Source organism: Erithacus rubecula (assembly GCF_903797595.1).
Source record: "Erithacus rubecula genome assembly, contig: scaffold_105_arrow_ctg1, whole genome shotgun sequence".
Classification (NCBI taxonomy): domain Eukaryota; kingdom Metazoa; phylum Chordata; class Aves; order Passeriformes; family Muscicapidae; genus Erithacus; species Erithacus rubecula.
In genome coordinates, this window is record NW_027636354.1 from 267,344 (window position 1) to 280,264 (window position 12,921).

The 12,921-nt window shown below is 48.9% G+C and overlaps 1 protein-coding gene across 1 annotated transcript in view; it reads left to right on the top strand.

Annotated features, from left to right (window-relative positions):
- Nucleotides 1-12,921, top strand: part of LOC306815179 (class I histocompatibility antigen, F10 alpha chain-like) — a 181,250-nt gene that overhangs the window by 114,264 nt on the left and 54,065 nt on the right.

The following is a 12,921-nucleotide window of genomic DNA, read 5'->3' on the forward strand; positions in this document are numbered from 1 at the left end:
AAGATTTTGGAGACAGTGCGGTGGAAACTCCTCCAGAAATGGTTCTTCCCTCCCACCCGAGCATGTGGATCCTCAGCTCGCACAGACACATGTTGCAGTTTGCTTCTTGTTAATGGTGTGTTGCCTCCACCGAGGCATGGTGACCTGGCTCAGGAACGGCACGGCAGCCGCTCGGGCCGTGAGCTCACAGACACCATATGGTGGATGGCAAAATGGTGTTTATTGATAAGTTGTATAAAGCTGTATAACTTGGCTGTACTGCGACACTTCCTTCTGCTTATGTCATGAACTGGGTGCCAATGGCTAGTAAATGGGGTTTAAGTAACTGTAACTGCTGAGGGGAGGGGTTCTATTTGCCCGTACAACACAATATCTTCTGATTGCCTATCCCTAGTCACCCACATTTCTCCCCCATGATTAACCAAAAAATGTACAAAGCACAAATGCCATAAAAATGCAAAGGCTATTAAAACTGACATAACAAATTGTAAAAGGCGACATAACATGCCTGTAACTAATGCACCTCAAAGCAACTGTTGGCGGTCAACAAGTAAAATGTTAACTGTTTCCAAACGCCTTTTAACAAACGACACTAACTTGTTCAGGATGCAAGGCCCAAAAATCAGCGTCAGGAGTATCATGGTGAGAGGGCCTATTAAAGTGGAAACCAGGGTGGTCAGCCATGGGGACTGATTGAACCATGAATTGAACCATCCTTTTTGGGCTTCTCTTTCTTTCTCTGGGCTAGCCTTTCTCTGAATTCGGTCATGGAGTCTAGCATGACTCTGGTATGGTCTGCATAAAAACAGCATTCTTCCTTCAAGGCGGCACACAGGCCTCCTTGCTGCATGAACAAGAGGTCCAGTTCTCGCCTGTTCTACAGGACAACTTCCGAAAGTGGGGAGACAGACGTCTCTAGAAAGGAGATGGATTTCTCAATTCTCTGTAAGTCTTCATCAATGGTCACCTGTAGCTGAGAAAGTCCTTGGTGTTGGGTCGCGAGGGCCAAAACTCCTGTGGCTGCACCGGTAGCTCCTAGGCCGAGGAGCATGGCAATGGTTATGCCTGTTATTACTTCCCTTCTGTGGAGCCGGTTGGGTTCTTCTAAAAAGTGATACACTTCTTCTTGGTGGTACAGGGCTCTAGGAATAATTAAAACTTGGACACAAAAATCAATAGAGTTATTGAATTTATCAAGGAGCACACAGGGGCTTATTCCAGGTTGCTGACAGACCCACATTCCTGACAGATGGGATCGCCCACTTATCAGTTCTCTTATCAGGGTTAATAAACTCAGTGCAGATGTTGCCCATCTGTTTTTGCTAAGGTTGCATTGCTGAAGCACTTGCCTTGGCCTGTGACCTGGCTCAGAGTAATTCCTCTCTGGGGGTGTCCCACCTACACTGGTTTAGATTTTTTGCCGTCAAGTAGTTAAAAGGAACATGAAGGGCAATGCCCTCATAAAAAGGGGGTTTTGCATCATAACATAACCAGCATGACCTTGTAAGGTTCAGGTTTGATTGGTTCAACAACAAAAGGTGGCGTTTAACACACCAAGAAATGGATTGTAAGGAGCTGACTTAGCTAAAAGGCCAGATGGGGAGGGGGGAAAATTAGAGACTTGCGCATGAAGCGTAAGATTGGTGCTAGTTGTGGTCTCTTTCTTGGGTTCGCTAGTCGTAAGAATCAGATTGGGTCCGATTGACCGGGATACTGACGGCAGGAACCTGGTAATTTGTATGTTTTCCCAAATGTCGCGAAAGGTGCGAACAAACACCGAGCACACTTTACCCATGGCCCAACTCTCACGGGTCAGCTGCAAAATTGTCATTATGTAGCTCTTACAAGTGTGCTCTCTCCCGTCTTGGGGGTGTATATTTGCTTGTCGCTTCCAAATTTTGTTTCGTGACAGCCATGGAGAGCATATTTGACTTGCAGGAACTTATCAAGTTGCTGCGGTTGCCATCTATCACTTGTCATGACAGTTTCACATCCTCAATATCCACAGTACCCGTACCCTGGATAGTTACAGTAATTTTTATCTGGGTTAGAGGCAGGGCACCAATAGGTCTGGTACAGTGATAAATTCCCAAAATTGGGGAATCCTAGTCGTGGGGGAAATATGTCTCTTAGCTTGAACTCAAAAGATGGGCTGTCCGGTGTAATGATTTCTTGACTGCCTTATCACTTAAGAGATTGACGTAAGACCCCACATGAATGACTGGTGAGGGTAATGTCTTGCATCGGCTTGCCCTCTGCCAAGAAATCCTAAAAGCAAATCACACAAAGATAATCGTTGTTGCCTGGATTTCACCGGCGTGGGATTCTTGGGCACTGTCAGTCTGCTCGATGCTTTGTCACTTTCCTCTAGTACTGGGGTGTATTAATTGCGGGGGTGTCCGAGGATCCAGTCCTGCAAATAAAACCTCACAATTTTCATTAGTTCTACTCTGAAGATCTGATTTGATGGACTTAAGTGGGCACCATTTGACTCTACCATCTTTTCTAATAGCCTCATACCGTCACTTCATGAGCATTAGTTTCCAACCTTGTTCCCATTTCCCTAGTTCGTTTTTAATTATAACCTGTGGACCTTCCTCTAGTGCTCAAGTGGTCCAGTGTTTCTGTGCAGGACTGAAGAGACGGGTTTGTCTCATCTCCCCTGGGGAATTGATTTAGTGCTGGCAGAGCAGTTGCCAGTATGCAAGCTTGGTCTCCCGGGGGAATGGAGTTGGTAAAGCCCTCCACTTTTGCCAGTACTTCTAATTTGGCTTTCAGAATTTGGTTTGCTCGCTCAACAGTGGCCTGCCTGATGCTATTGTACGGGATGCCATGCACTAAAGTGATACCCCATTTGGAAACAAATGGTTGGCTCGATTTTGAAACAAAATTTGGGCCATTGTCTGTCTTGATCTGCTTTGGAACGCCAAGCCACGCCATGGCCATTAGCCAATGTTGGATGGTCGTCCTGGAGTCAGTTTTTAGGTGTTGTGTGGCCACAATCACTCCGCTATATGTGTAAACAGTCACTGCAAGCCACGCTCGGGGTCTTAGCAGCTGGCATAGTGTAAAGTCTGTTTGCCATATTTCTGGGCTTGACTCTGCTTAACCACAGTGGTGATTTTTGGCAGTGGGGGCATGTGGCTACAAATGTGTTTCACATCAGCGGTTGAAATCCCGCATCTTTTTGCGAGTGCTTTTGCTCTGATGTGCAGAGACTCATGTAGCTGACAGGCATCTCTCAGCGTCCACAGTCCCTTTGTGGCGGCATCTGCCTTGTCGTTGATGATTTGAAAGAATCCTTTGACTGGATTATGGCTGTTAACGTGGATGACAGATATGGTGCCTTTTCGCGAAAAAAGTGCCTCTTCAAGCATCATCGCTACCGTGGACACTGACCACGCCGGGCCCAGACATAGCTTGGCAGAACTTGGCCACAAATAGAGAGTTGGTTATGATGTTGAGGTGCTCTTCTGGGAATAGTCCACATGCTAATACTACAGCAGGTGCTTCAAGTTGCTGGACTGAAAGTGTGGGGTCAGTTGTTTTCATGCACTGCCACTGTTCTGACTGCCATACCGCCGCTGCAGTGGAGGTTAATGAAGACGCATCTGTGAAGATCGGTCCTGCTCGTGGTCAGGCAGTGAGTTTCAGCGGGAAATCAGTGTCTATGATTGTAAGCAGCTGAGTCCAAGGGGGTTTTGCTGCATAGGAAACCTCTCCTCCAAAACCAGCAAGGGCTATGGCTAGATGCTCCGACATTGTCGTTGACTGTGTGGAAAGCTGTTTGCGGAAGGGCAGATATATCTTGGCGGGTTCAAAGCCCAAATACCTTAGGGCAAGTTTCCTGCCTTTCATGATAAGGTTGCTAAAACATTCAACTCCCGGGGAAAATGCACGTGACGGTTTTCCTGAGACCACCCATTGTATTGGTTGGACTGTGTCGGGGGGTCCTTGGGCTAGCACCCCTACCCCCCTTTCTTTGTTAAGTGGGCATATAAGTCGATTGGTGCGCCCGAGTCCCATCTTGCAAGCGTGCTCACTGACATTTGTTGCTCAATAAAATCAAGTGAGCTTGTCGCTTCTGGTGTCAGAGTTTTTCGCTTCCATGGATTTTTTCCTCTCAAGAGGTCGTTTAGGGGGGTCCATGATCTCGTGAGGAATCAGGACAATGTTGCGGAGCCATTGTAGAGATCCTACCAGCTGCTGCACGTCATGGAGAGTCTTGATGACTCAGCGAATTTTTATCTGAGGAGGAGTTATGTAGGAGTTTGAAATTCCCACTCCCAAAGAGGTTATACATGGTCCCTTTTTTATTTTTGCGCTTCCAATTTCAAAACTATTTGTTTTTAAGGTCTCTAAGTCCATGGACACTAACCGGTCTGCTTGGCTCACTGATGGCGTGGCAATCAGGATATCATCCACGTATACAACAATGGTCGCGGTCTGCATCGCTGTGCCGGAGTGGTGCCAGTGCTCGTCCACTTTGATCTGACAGATGCTAGGGGACCTGACCATTCCTTGGGGCAATACTTTCCACTGGAAGCGCAGGTTAGGCCGTTGACTGTTGGGGAAGACGACGGAAAAAGCAAACCACTCTTTGTCTTCGTCTGCAGAGGAATGGAAAAGAAGCAGTCTTTAATGTCAAGCACTGCACAGGGCTCCCCTCTTGGTATCATCGAGTTCATGGGCAGTGAGGTTTTTACAGGACCCATCGGTTGAATCTTTCGTTCACCTCCCTCAGGTTGTGCAGAAGGTGGAAGCCCTCACCAGATCGTTTGGGTATTACGAAGACCGGAGTGTTCATGGGCTTGTGGAGGGTTCTATGTGGTTCGCTATAGCTCGCGGCCAATTAGCTCAAGGAGGGTGGTCATTCGAGGCTTTGACAAGGGCCACTGCTTGATCCACACCAGGTCGACTGATTTCCATGTTAGTTTGATGGGTAACGGCGGCAGTGACCCCTTAGAATAAATTTGTTACCCTGACTTCCAGTAGGGCTAGGGGATCCCTCCCCAACAAGGGTGGACCATCTAATGTAACATATGGGAAAAGGTGGTAGTTCTCCCCCAATCCTCTTTTGGTGCACAGCGTTATGCTACCTGTTTTGTGCATTTTGAACCCGGGATTGCCCTCCAACTCTGCTCACTATGGGGGCCCCCTCCAGTTTCACTGTAAAGGCCAGTGTATCTCTGGGATGACGGTAACGTCTGATCCCGTGTCAACCCAAAAGGGGAGACAATAACAGAGTCATCAGAGTTGTTACAGAGATGGCAAACTGCCCACTATATCAGAGGACTGTTTGCCCACCCTCATGGCCATGGCCACCCAGGGGTCCTCGCTCCCATGCCTTCATGGCCAGGGCCACCTGGGGGCCTCGGCCCAGGTGATCGTTTCTGGTAGTCCTGAGGGGTAGATGGGCTCAGCTGAGTTATTGGTTGGGTTGTGAAATTGGTCATTTCTTGAGGGGACACTGGGTGCGGGAGCTCCACACCCCTTTGAGGATTGGCATAAATGGATGGCTTCATGTCCCAAGTGGGAGGTAGTGTGTGCGGCTCGGATGCCCCCTCCCCTCCTGTTCCCTGCAGCTTAGATCAGCACTCCTTTGCAAAATGCCCCTTTTTTTTCCACGGCCCAGCATTGGTCCCCTAGGTCGGTCTGGTGTGGGAGAACGGCTATCAATAGGTGCCTGACTGGGGACAGTTATTGCAATGTGGCCTGTCTGGCCACACTTAAAGCATGCCATTACACTGGTTATTGCAGTATGGATGGCTGCCTGGATTGGGGCTAGATGTTCTTCTTTTGCAACATGCCTAATCATGTCCGCAATGTAGACTTGGGTGTTGATGACCGTAAAAATGTCTTAGTGGCTGAATTGCATTGTTGGTGCAAACACTCCGCTAACCACAGAGCCCTTCTCTTCCGAGGGCAAAGCCCAGGAATCAAGTGCTGCCTGGAGGCGGTCTACAAATTGTGTAAAACTTTCACTCTCACTTTGCTTTACTGTGGACCATGGCGATGGTTTATCAATAACCATGGAAGAGAGCGAATAGCTTCTCTAGCAGCATGGGTAGTTGTCATGACCTCGTGGGCTTGCAGGCCCTTGGCCTGTGCCTGGGGGGTGATCATGGTTGGGTCTGTGCCATTAACCACTGTAGGCTGGAACCGTGTAGCGGGTGGTCTGCCCCAGTTACTAAGGCTAGTTGCTTTGTGCAATTGTCCTCCCACTCTTGTTTGAAGACAATCATCCCTGTCCCATCAAAAATCAGTCTGCAGATTGTTTGATGTCAAATGGGAGCATGTGGTCCCCTCCAAAAACGCTATCAGTGAGAGTGGAAACCATAGCTGGATTAATCCCTGTGTCACAATTGCTTTAACAATTGCTTGTACATCCTTAGGATTTACTGGTGAGTAAGTCCTCTGGTTTCTGCCTTGTTGTCCTACTCAGACCAGGAACACCAGCGTGGCTGATGGGGCCCAGTAGGCGCATGCTGGTTTTATTTTCATCGAGTCCATAAGCGGAGTTGTTCCTTTTCTAACTTGCCCTTGACCCAAGTAGGAGCATTGTGGTTACTGATTTTGTATGCCCTCACTACCTCTTTGTCAGGGTCGGAGTTCGCTACGGACCACTTGTCAAACCACTCATCCCAGCTAGAGTCTGACTCTGAGTCGGACTGGATACTTCCAGACACTGGAACCTTTTTGTCGGGCTCCGGCCCCACCCCTTACCCTCAGGGCTGGGTTGCTGCTTCCCCTTTTGCTTGCCATGCCTCCTGCTGAGGGAGGCCCCTATCCTATGAGAATGTGTTTCCAGACACGCACTCTGAATGACCTTAATTCCCCCTCCAGATTTTTCCTCCTTTCCTGCTCGCACAACGTCTGCGTTATCTACGGACCTTCTCTGTTCCCGCCAGCCACGTCTGCATCCCCCCCCCATTCCTTTGGGGTCCAGCCCCACCCCGTGGCGCATAAGGCGGGGGTCCCCTCCCGAGTCCCCCCACACTCCGATTTAATGGTGGCACTCCCAGTCTCCTCGCTAACCTGTCCCCGAATGATCATGCCTGCTCTTTTCCCTCTGTGGGTGGGCTTGGGCTCAGGGACTGCAGAGAGGGTTCTTGTGCCTGTGAATCTTTGCACTCGGCAAGGCTGCTCTCATTCATAGTCTGCGTGGTCACCCCAACTCCCAGCCGGGGCGTGGCCAGCAAGCAGTTTTGCACGGCTTTCCACTTCTCTTGCTCTTGCAGAGCCTTTTGCAAAGCCTGTACAACTTTTTTCCATGATTTAAGGTTCTTCCCTGAACCTGAGGACGTTGTTTCTTCGGCCAGAGCCTTAGTCCATTTGTCCCATATTTCTGGGTGGAGTATATGCACCAGTCGGTCAATGACCCTAATTTGCAAAAGCCTCAACACGGCGAGGGTAAAATCTTTTTGGTTTACAATCAATATCCCATTGCTTGTGAATCTGAGACACGACCTTCGCGAGAGCTTCCAATCCTCCTCGCTGGTTTGGGAGCGTCCTCCCCACTGAGCTGGTCCAGCCACTTCGGCCGCCATTCACCCATCAAGGCGATTCCCGTTCCCTGGATGTGTCCGGGTTTCAGCACCACTTGTTGCCTCCGCTGAGGCGTGGTGACCTGGTTCAGGAATGGCACGGTGGCCGACCCCGGCTACTCGGGCCATGAGCTCACAGACACCAATATGGTGAACGGCAAAATGACGTTTATTAGTAAGTTGTATGAGGTGATATAACTTAGCTGTACTGTGTCACTTCCTTCTGCTTAGGTCATGAGCTGGGTGCTGCTGGGCTAGCAAAGTCGGTTAAGTAACTGTAACTGCTGAGGGGAGGGGTTCTATCTGCCCATACAACACGATATCTTCCGATCGGCTATCCCTGACCACCCACAGGTGTGTTCTGTTATTGCCCAAGTGTGAGAGTCCATCTGAGCCTCTCATCTGTTTCTGCCCCAATGACCCTCGCCTGAGGCCTGCACTAGACAGGGATGGGAGGAACGCAAATGACTGTTCCGCAGGTGATGCCTACCAGGACTGGTTTTCTCATGACAACTAGTCACAGGGCGCTTTCTCAACAAAGCTCCCACAGATGGAAGAACAATGGACTGGTCTGGTATGGGGTACCCTCTGTGTGTTCATAACAACAAAGATGGTTTGGTGCTCCTTGAAGCGTCCTGTTTCCACCTGTTCCTCAGGGTAACGATCTCCACATACAATAGTCCATAAATCTTCCCACCTTTTGGCCAGAAATCACTCGCTTGGGAAAGACTATAAAAGTGACTTCTCAGAGGAGACCCCTGAGATCTCCCCAGACGGCAACAGACATCTATTGGCTGGCTCCACGAGGATTAGTCTGCCCATCTTGGTAGCTATAATCCCGACCCCCCTTTCTCTCTCTCTCTCCCCCCCCCCCCCCGCCCCACTATCGCATTTTGGTTGGCACTAAATTGTGGAGAGTTAGGGATATGCGTGTGGAAGAATTCGAGCTGTATGGTCAGTTAGGGCCCCTTCCCCCCTCACAGGCCCCTGCCTGGCCTCACCCAGCCAGATGTGAGCAGAAGGAAATGACACTAACAGCCCAAGTTATAAAAACTCCTTTGACCCTTCAATAAACACCATTTTGCTGTCCACCAAGTTGGTGCCAGGAGCATATGGACTGAGTGGCCCTGGGGTTTGGGCCACTGTACCAGGCTTAATCCAGAATCAGGCCCGCTGCAACAAGTGGTGCCGAAACCCAGGAGATCGCCCAGGTTCGGGGATCGCCTGGATGAGAACCTGGAGGCTGCACAGCTGGTCTAGTGCAGTGTGGGGAGACGTCCCCGGACCAGCGAGGGGTATGGAAGCTGTTGCGAAGGTCGTAAGTGAGATCCACACACAGTGGGACATAGAGTATAAACTTAAGGATTTTATTCTCGCTGTGCCGAGACTGATAAGAGATGGTTTATTAAAAGCCCATAGAAATTCTCCAACGGGAGATACAGGATAAATGCACAAGGGCTCTGGCCGAGGAAACCATGTCCTCAGGCTCAGGGAGGACCCTCAAATTGTGGGGCAGAGTTATCCAGGTTCTGCAAAGGGCTCAACAAGAGCAGGAGACCTGGAAAGCCGCGCGAACTTGTTATTAGCCACGCCGCAGCTGGGGATCGGGGCAGCCACGCAAACTGCGGAGGAGCCCAAACCCCCACTGGCTTCTTCTTCACTTAATTTAATTTGATCTCCTCCAGTGAGTGAAACTCTAAAAACATACTCGGTCTCAGATTCTTGGGGGAGACATGAGTATTCTTTTTTAAATTTGGCCAATTCAGTAGCAGTGTATGGGATTTCTTTGGAGGTTATGTGGGGGTCAAAATCCTCGTCATTCAGGTATCTATATTCCGTTTTAACCAGAGGTCTCATTTTAGAGCAGCAATTTTCCCCACAGTTTTGTATGTGTACTAATTCCCTCTGTGGGTATATCTGCTTTATGTGATATGTTTCCTTTTCTTCTGTGTCATTAGGTGTTATCTGCTTGTTGTGAGGCATGTGATAGTTGTAGCAAATAGTTGTGATTTCTTTCCTTTTCTAGTTGGTTTTGCAGAGTTTCTATCTGATTTGTTTTCTCCTGTAATAGTTTTTGCAAAGCTTGCACCAGGTTTTGCAAGTAGTCTATCACTGCATTTTCCTCACTCACTCGTTTAAAACGAGATTCTACAGCAGCTGAAAGACAAGCGCCTAGAACTGAGCAAAGTGTGGTTTTATTTTTCTTGCTCAGTTTGAATTTTGTTTCCCATTGCAAAGAATGTATCCTATCAATTACATTTTCTAAATTAAACCAATTACTGTGTGCCCAGTCTTCCCCCCCTTGGGAGGATCTGGCATTATACTTAGCTAGTAAAGCGTAAAATGCAGCTTTATCATTTTCAGACATTTTTACGAAGGGCCCAAAACGACTCTCAGGGAGACACACTTAAAATTACACAAAAGCACAGCTGAAACTGTGAATCCTTCTCTTCCCTGGAGTGAGTGAAGAGACAACACTACTTGGGAGGTACTAACTTAACTACAAAAACCACTTGTCTCTTCGCAATCCCAAGTAGTCAAATACAATTAATAATTATACAAAAACTGTAACCTTTGAGTTATGATTATGTGCAAGGGGGGAAAATTCACTTCAGGGAGGTCAACACTTGTCACCCAGACTTCTGCTGGGGACAACCCCCTCTCCTCCCTGGGTGGCTGAGGAGACCAAACTGCTTGGGAGGTTCTCTTAAGTTGCACAATGGTTGTCTCCTCAACTACACCAAGCAGCTAAACAACAAAAAACACAAGTCCCATCTTTTGCTCAGTTGAGATCCTTTCAAAAAATTCTCCAATAACTGAAATGGAGTTGAATATCCACCTGGGTCTGGGTGCAGATTGCGGGAAGAACCCAATACCACCTCCCTTGCTTTCTAACACTGTTCAGTCCTTACGGCACTGACAGGCTAGGTGCAGCTGAAATGGCACAGGTCTCCCCCAGTATCGGGAATCCAATAGCTGACTACGCCAAATAATGGCATGATCCGCCCCAACACGAGCAGGAGTCATGATGGGTTCTTTTATGGATCTCAGAGCACAAAAGACACAGCAGGGGACAAAACCAGTTTATGTCTGTTGCCGTCTGGGGAGATCTCAGGGGTCTCCTCTGAGAAAGTCACTTTTACAGTCCTTTCCCAAAGCGAGTGGCTTCTGGCCAAAAGGTGGAAGATTTATGGACTATTGTATGTGGAGAACGTTACCTGAGGAACAGGTGGAAACAGGACGTTTCAAGGCACACCAAACCATCTTTGTTGTTATGAACACACGCAGGGCAGCCCATACTGACCAGTCCATTGTTCCTCCATCTGTGGGAGCTTTGTTGAGTCAGTGCCCCGTGACTAGTTGTCATGAGAAACCAGTCCTGGTAGGCATCACCTGCGGAACAGTCACTGGCGTTCCTCCCATCCCTGGCCAGCGCAGGCCTCAGGCGAGGGTCGTTGGGCAGAAACAGATGAGAGGCTCAGACGGACTCTCACACAGTCCCAGCAGGTCTTGTCTGTCCCCACGATGAGCAGCCAGGGAGTGGAGGTTCTACAGGTAGATCCCGGTTGGTGCACCAGAGACATCCACAGCCCGGTCTGATCTCACAACCATAGATCTCCTGGCTGGCCTCACCAAATGAATGGAAGAAAGGACTCCCCAGCTAATGACAGAAAGTGGTATGTTTATTGACAGCACCAGGCAGCACATGGACAGTAACATCCCAAAGACGTGTGCAAAATTCACATATTTTCTGGCTCTCAGTTTATTCACAAGAATCTTACATATTCATAGAATTACCCAATATGCCTCTACATATATATTAACTAACCTCGCTAACCGCACTTCATATTAACATGAGCTCAGAGTCCTTTTGTGCTTGTGCAGGTCCCTTTGTTCAAAATGGGTCAGTGGGTCCTGAAATGGGTTAGTTGGTCTTCTAAGATGAAATCAGGGATGTCTTCCTCACGGTAAACTTTCCATCTTTGTCCTTGTTGGCAGGCTCTCTGGTCCCTTGGCCACAGTCCAAACTCCCCAGCCAGTTTCTGACTGGTTTTGGGGCCCAGGTGCAGTTATGGTTTTTTCACGTTTACAATGCCCTATCCTCCCATCCTGCTTCTACAAATACAATGAAGTCAAGCAAATTATTTATTGTCTTAGCTCTAACTAGTTCCATCTGCTAATAATTAGCCCTTCTACTCTGGTTCTATTCCTCTTGCTAAACTCTTAATTTAATATATATTCCTTTTATCCTTCTAACTATACTCTTAACCCTTTTAATTCTTCCAGACCCTTGATTCACCCTGACCTCTCCCCCCATCCCACTGCCCCTCCAGGAGCCCAACGTGGCCAAACCCTCCTGGGACACCTCAGACACGAGGCACAGAGTGGGAAATGAGTCCTGGGAGGTAGAGCCAGGCGTGGCTGGCAAGTCCCAGTTCAAGTCCTGGTGTCCCCATCCAGTTCCGGGTATCCCCATTCCCATTCCTGTTGTTCCATCTCTGTCTCTGCTGTACCTATCCCATCTTGGTGTCCCCATCCCTGTCCCAGGGTCCCCATTTCAATTCCTGGTTTCCAGAGAGGAATTGCTGGCCACTGGAGAAGGGAAGCCGGATTTTTTTGCCCAGGAGGATTTATTGCTCAAAGCAGGATAATTTCACACCAGAACTAAAGCATTGGGAATATTTGTGGTTCTTGGCTTTAAAACACTCGAGAATGGGAATTCATCTGTTAGCAGGAGCTGTGGGTGGGTGGGAGCAGCGGGATGAGCTCTGCTGGCAGCTCTCGGTTCCTGGGAAGAGGGAAGGGGTTGGATCCAGCTCCGTGGATCGTTCAGGCAGTGACTCCTGCTGGGATGAGAGAGGGTCACAGTGTCATCCTGTCCCTGTCCCCATACCAGAGGATGGACCTGGCTGGAGCCCATGGAGAGCAGAAGCTGCTCTGGAATCCCACCTGAGCCTGCTCCAATCCTGCCCCATCCACCCTGCACCAACCGTCCTCCATTCAAACCATGCAATACCTCTCTATCCACTTTGCCCCAATTCCTGCTCCATCCATCCCACCCAACCTTGCCCCAAAGACCCTGGCCCAAACCTTCTCTGGATGCCAACATGATCCCTCTCCATCCATCCGGCTCCAATTCTGCTCCATCCATCATCCATCCATCTACGCATCCATCCATCTACGCATCCATCCATCCATCTATCCTCCTGTCATCCATCATCCATCATCATCCATCCATCAATCCATCTATCTATCCATGATCCATCCTCTCGTCATCCATCATCCATCCATCATTCATTCATCCATCCATCCATCCATCCATCCATCCATCCATCCATCATCAATAATCCACCTATGATCCATCCTCCCGTCA